This window comes from Malus sylvestris, chromosome 10, assembly GCF_916048215.2.
Source record: "Malus sylvestris chromosome 10, drMalSylv7.2, whole genome shotgun sequence".
Lineage (NCBI taxonomy): Eukaryota > Viridiplantae > Streptophyta > Magnoliopsida > Rosales > Rosaceae > Malus > Malus sylvestris.
In genome coordinates, this window is record NC_062269.1 from 10,199,112 (window position 1) to 10,205,271 (window position 6,160).

A 6,160-nucleotide genomic window follows, 5' to 3' on the forward strand; every position below is an offset into this window, starting at 1 on the left:
AGCTCGCTATATAATCAACTTAAATCAGTTATACCTATCATGCAATGCATTTCCTTCCAATTTTTTGTGTTAAACTAATAGATAATTGACTAAATAAACATCGTGCAAAGTTTCAATAAAAATTTCCAAGTTTTTCTTATAATTTCCGTGGTTTTTATTCAATTTTTATCGATATCGATAATATCTCGATATTTCCATCGAAATTTCCGTGTTTTTGGACTACCGATATTTCCGATATCATCGATATTTAATACCTTGATCATGTGTGGGAAAAAATAGGAATTCTCAAAGGAATGAGCTAAATATAAAATAACAAAAGGAAAGGAAAAATAATGCAGATCAACGGCCACCAATTTAATAACGGAAGCACAACACAAAATTTAAAGACCATCAGAAAAGAGGTAATCGGCTTAGTTGTACTTGAAAATGATTGTTATTATGTTGCTTTGGGCTTTTGGATGATGGGTTATGGTAAAGCCTCGTTTGGGCCAAAAGTCTTATCTTGGACTATAATAGCCTATTTCACTTCAGTTGTTAATTACTTGCGCCCAAATCTACTTGGACCATAACATGTGTCTTAATTGTTACTTAGTACTACAGTATAGTGATATTCTTCTTTACTTGTAAGTGAGAGGTCTTAGATTCGATTCTCACTAAATGCAAATTTGAACCACATTATTGCTAACTCATTGTGAGGCTTAGCCCACTCCCTCACCCCGTTAGTGTAGATAATATCGTTTGTTCCAAAAAAAACATATGTCTTTATTTTATCTTCAAGTTTTTCTAGAGTTGAGGAATTGGTTGCAACTTTTGTTTCTTAAATTTTGTGTTCTAAACTCTCTTTTATTTGTCATACATATATACAATAATGTCGCTTTGAATATATTAAGTCATTCCGGAACCTCTTCTAACTAACGAACACATACCTCCTTTCACTCTCCCTATTATCAACTTATCACTAGGCAAAAAGAGGCGTCACATTTGGTTTATGACTAATTGTTAAATTGAGCAATGAGCATTGAAAATAGCTTATTTTCAACAGGTAAAAAAGACTAACCGTTATGCCTCATGTAAATACAAGACCAGGACCGACTGTGAGATTTTGGAGGCATGAGGTAGGCCAATGAAAGGGGGCCCTTGTGTTCTTAGGCAATCTTACGTTTTTTTTTCCTTTTATTTTTTATTTTTTATCAATTAGGCAATCTTACGTTGTACGTTGATGTACGTTGCTTTTTGGGTTAAAAATCACTAATTTATTATTATAGAATGCCTTAGATGATACAAGACTTAAAAAATCACAATAATAAATTATTGAAAAACACATTAATTTCATAGTTTCTATTTGATTACCTTAAATCGCAATCTTGTAGATCTTGTGAGATTTGATTTCCACCAATAGAATAGAGAGATTGAAATTTGAAAGAAAAGAGAGAATTGCAAGAGACTTTGGGTGCGTTTGTTTGGGCTCGATAACTCTTACTGGACTCGCGTGGATTATTTCCACCGCTAGAAGTCTTAGCGAGACCCAGAAACCCATGAGACTGCTAAGACATTCGTTGCATTTTCATCTTCTCGCCTTCCTCTCTGCATCGCATCCTCCCTCTCCTCTCTTTGCTCGCGTCGCCAACATTGTATCGTCTGCTAGTTTTGATTCTCCCGTCGCGTCCTCTATGCACTTTGGTCTCGACGTCGTCCGATTCACTCCGAGCTTGCATGCACCCTCGCTGGTAGACAAAGCCCAAATTTCCTGGAATTACAAAATCCATTCAAATCGCAAAACCCACACTTAAAATGCAAATCCCAAAATTGAATTGCAAAATCAAGTTCGTCTGAAGCTCACCATCTGCACATCTTTTTCAATCGTGAAACACAGATTTATGCGGAACAACTTTTCAAGATAATAATAATAATAATAATAATAATAATAATAATAATAATAATAATAATAATAATAATAATAATAATAATAATAATAAAAATAAAAGAGAGAAACAGGGAGAGCTTTTTTGAGAGAAAGTGTTCTTGAAAAAGGGAAGAAAGGAAAAGAAACCAGAAAAGAGGGAGAGCATTCAGAGATGGTTCTGGAAAAAGGGAAGAAAGGAAAATGAACCAAAAAAGAGGAATAGGGGTGGGCGCGGTGCGATGGGCTGCGGTGCGGTGCGGTGTGGTTTTGAAGCTAAAATCGAAATGAAATCAAACTGTTTGGTTCGGTTCGGTGTAGTTTTAAAAGGTTTCGGTTTGATTTTTGAGAAAAAAATGTACAATTTAAAATATACACCTATTTATACATAAGATGGTCTTATTTTCCTCATATATTAATTAATGAATATGCAGCAACAACAATGCAGCAAAAAACAGTGGCAAAACTGCAAAAAAAGTGCAGCAAAAAGCAGCAGCAAAACTGCAAAAAACGCTGCAAACAACAGAAAAACAGCAACAAAAAACTGCACCCAAACTGGAGCAAAAAACTCAGTAAAACTGCAACAAAAACTGCAGCAAAACTGCACCAAATATGCACCAAAGCTGCACCAAAAAACTGCACCAGGTTGCACTGTCGCAAACTTACAGAGATGCAAGCAGAAGTAACCAGGTCGCATAATTAAAGATGAGTTTCAAGAAGACGAGTTAAGGAAAAGATGAGTTTTAAGAAGATGAGTTAAGGAGATGAAGATGTGTTTCAACTTTCAGGAGTCGAAGTGCAAAACTAAATGATAATGATAGTCTAGTAACCTAGTTGAACTAATTAAAAGTTTAAAATATAACATTTATTTATTAATTTTATTATATGGTGCGGTTTCGGTTTCGGTGCGGTTTTGAAAACCCAAAACCGAATCCAAACCGTTTTCTTTGCCGCGGTTTGGTTTCGAAACCAAAACCGTTTCAAAACCACAAAACCAACTGTTCGGTGCGGTTCAATTCAATTCGTGTTTCGGTTTCGGTTTTCGGTTCCAAGTGCCCACCCCTAAAGAGGAAGAGCTTTCGTGAAAAGAAAAGAATGTTCTAAAAATAAAAAATAAAGAAAAGAAAAAAAGAAAAGGTTATTTTGCTTGTTAGTTCGGCACTGCACCAAATGCTTCACTAAGTTAATTTAGGTTAGTTAGTCTAAGCCAGTTTAACTTGGTCCCTAAACTTAGAGCTGGTTTGGTATTGCTATACTTTGAAAAAAAAACTGCTTCTGTTGTGCTATGAGAATAAGCTCATTTTTGCTGCATCACGTTTTCAGTTTTTTTTTTATTAACAAAAGACACCTCAACATGTTAGTTAGACACCTTAGCATTTGATTAGCTCAGTGGTTAAGTTTTATCTAAATATAACAACTGTGATTTTAAAGACTATATATATTTGGATAATCACTTGTATTTTGTAAGTATTCATGTCAGTAAATACAACTTGCTCTCCAAGATCTTTTCTCTCTCTAACATTTCATTCTCTTTCTTGTTCTTCACACTCTGTTTCCATTGTTGAATCTTTGAGTTCTTGAGATCATGATTTCTCTCTAGTTATCATGGTATCCAGAGCTTAGGTTTCAATAAATCTAAGAGGAGGATCCTGGTTGGTTCATCTGGCGCTGCGATAGCTGTTTGGCGGTGGATTTGGTGGTTGTTTGGCTGGAATTTCAATTGTTGTTGGCAATCGATTTCTTTGTGTTTTCGTCACATCAGGTTTCGATTTCTTTACTGGTTAATGCTACCTGTGTTCGATATTTGTGAAATTTTTTTAATTATCTGTTTGTGTTGTTGAAGGTGGTGATTTTGTGTTGGTAATTTTCTAAGGCACAAAGCCTCTAAGTAATTGTTTGGGAATTTTTCATTCATCTGATCAATTCAAATTCGAGCACGAAACTCCTTGTTATCTGCAATTTGTATGTGATTTGTCTCCCTGCAGTGATTTTGTTGAAGACTGGACATTTAAGTTTGTGATGAGTTTTGTGGATTGTTCTTTGTTTTCTTTTGGCACGAAACCTGTTGATGTTAATTGTTGGCACGAAGCCTGTTGCTACTCATTGGTGGCACGAAGCCTGTTGATACTCATTGGTGGCATAAAGCCCGATTTATTCATCAATTTCTTGAGCACGAAGCTCTCTACAAAAGATATTTTTTTTTTGTGTTTAGCTATTCGGTCGAAAATTCTTTTGAAGCATGGCGATGAATTCTATCAAGATGGACAGTTTATTGGGCATGTTAACTATGCGATTACAAGATGATAATTTTTTGAAATGGTCCTTTCAATTTTGATCTATTCTTGAAGGTTATGACCTATTTGAGCATTTTGATGGTTCCTTTGTGTGTCCGTCGAAGTTTGTGGTTACTAAGGAGACTGGGATTACTACTGAGATTACAAAAGCCGATAAGGAGTGGATTAAACAAGATAGAGCTCTTGTGAGTCTATTACTTGCTACACTTGGTGATGAAGCTGTTGAGTATGTTGTTGGTTGCAAAACTGCTCATGAAGCCTGGACGAATCTTCAAGACCGGTATGCTACTGTGTCTAGGGCTCAAATTAATCATTTGAAGACTGAGCTTCACACTATCAAGAAAGGGGCTAATAGTGTAAAGAAGTATATGCTCAGACTTAAGGCTTTTAAAGATCAATTAATTGCAGCTGGTGAAGTAATATCTGAGAATGATCTAATTATAGTTACTTTGGTTGGCTTACCTGCTGAGTTCAACATGATTCGAACTGTGATTGTAGCTTGTGAGACTCCAATTTCCTTTAAGGAATTTAGGGCACAATTGTTGGCTGCTAAAAGAACTGCTAAAGATCTCATTCTACTTTGACTTTTCCAATGTCCGACATGTATTGCCATGGTGAATCTTCTAATGCTGCTCAAAACTCTTAGAGGTCTTCATAATATTTTGATGGAGGTTATGGTTATGTTGGTCAAAGTCGTGCTGAATCTTCGAGTAATGGTTCCAGACCAAACGGTGGGCTAATTTCTCAAGCTCAATTGCCTCCATTTCATCAATAGGGAAATGGTCATTTTCAAAATCAAAGGAATTATCAAAATTATGGCAGCAATAATGGAAGATTTAATAATCGACCCAAATCTAATGGAGGTAACAATGGCAGATTTTCTAGGAATTCCACCATGCCTTCTAATAATTTTGGTAACAGTGGAGGAATTGGAATGGCAACACTGGTTCTAAGTCTACTCTGATTCCTAAATGTCAAAATTGTAATAAGCGTGGGCATACTGCACCAAATTGCTTCTCTTGGTATTTTGCAAGTTCTAGCACTGTTCCTTCAATTCTAGAGTGTCAAATATGTGGGAAACGAGGGCATACTGCTCTTAACTGCTACCACAGGAGCAATTATGCTTATCAGAATGCTCAACCACCATATTGTCTCATTGCTATTACTGCACAAACAAAACCAAGTTTTGCGTCTTCATAACCAAATTGGGTGCTAGACACAGGTCACATGATAGTAGATTTGGATAACTTGACTTTGGTGGCCCCTTTTGAAGGAAATGAACGAATTACAGTGGGTAATGGTTAAGGACTTCCGGTTGCTTGGGTTCCATTTTCACTCCTTCGAAACTATTAACTTTGCAAATGGTTTTACATGTTCCTAAATTCGTTGCTAGTCTATTATTTATTGATAGAATGTGTAAAGATAACCATTGTTATGTTATTCTTGATGAGTTTGGTTTTTGGGTGCAGGACAAGGCAACAAAGATAATCATCGAAAGAGGAAGGAGTAGTAGTAGTGGCTTGTATTACATCCCTCAGCAACATTTTTTCCAGTATTCTCAGCTTTTGGACACTCCACCACATGCTCTTTTAGGGAAGCTTGTGAAGTCTTCTATTTGGCATCATCGACTTGTTCTATAACCACGAGTTCAGCTATTTCATCTGTACTTGATTCCACTTTGCAAAAGTTATCTCATACCATAGTGTCTGTTGTTTTACCAAGGCATTTGAATGAGTTTGAGGAACAATTATCAAATATGGGAGTGCCATCTTTGTCTTCTCAAAGTTCCAGTGTATCTGCCAGTTTAGATAGCATCTCAGCACAAGTTACTACTCCTCCTACTACTCTACTAGCAACTTCTTCTTCCTCTTAAGTGTTGCTTATCTATACTCAGACCCCAACTCAAGTATCTTTTTCTTTTCCTGAGCCATGATAGGAGCATATTTATGCAACTTAGTTAGCTTGT

At 36.1% G+C, this 6,160-nt stretch overlaps 1 long non-coding RNA gene across 1 annotated transcript; it reads right to left on the reverse strand.

Moving 5' to 3' along the window:
- Positions 1-1,287: 1,287 nt before the first annotated feature.
- On the reverse strand, positions 1,288-2,096 carry LOC126586204 (uncharacterized). The gene is made up of 2 exons (XR_007610765.1): positions 1,841-2,096; positions 1,288-1,747 (listed from the first exon to the last, which is right to left on the reverse strand). It is a non-coding gene; the product is annotated as an uncharacterized LOC126586204 (long non-coding RNA).
- Positions 2,097-6,160: the final 4,064 nt, after the last annotated feature.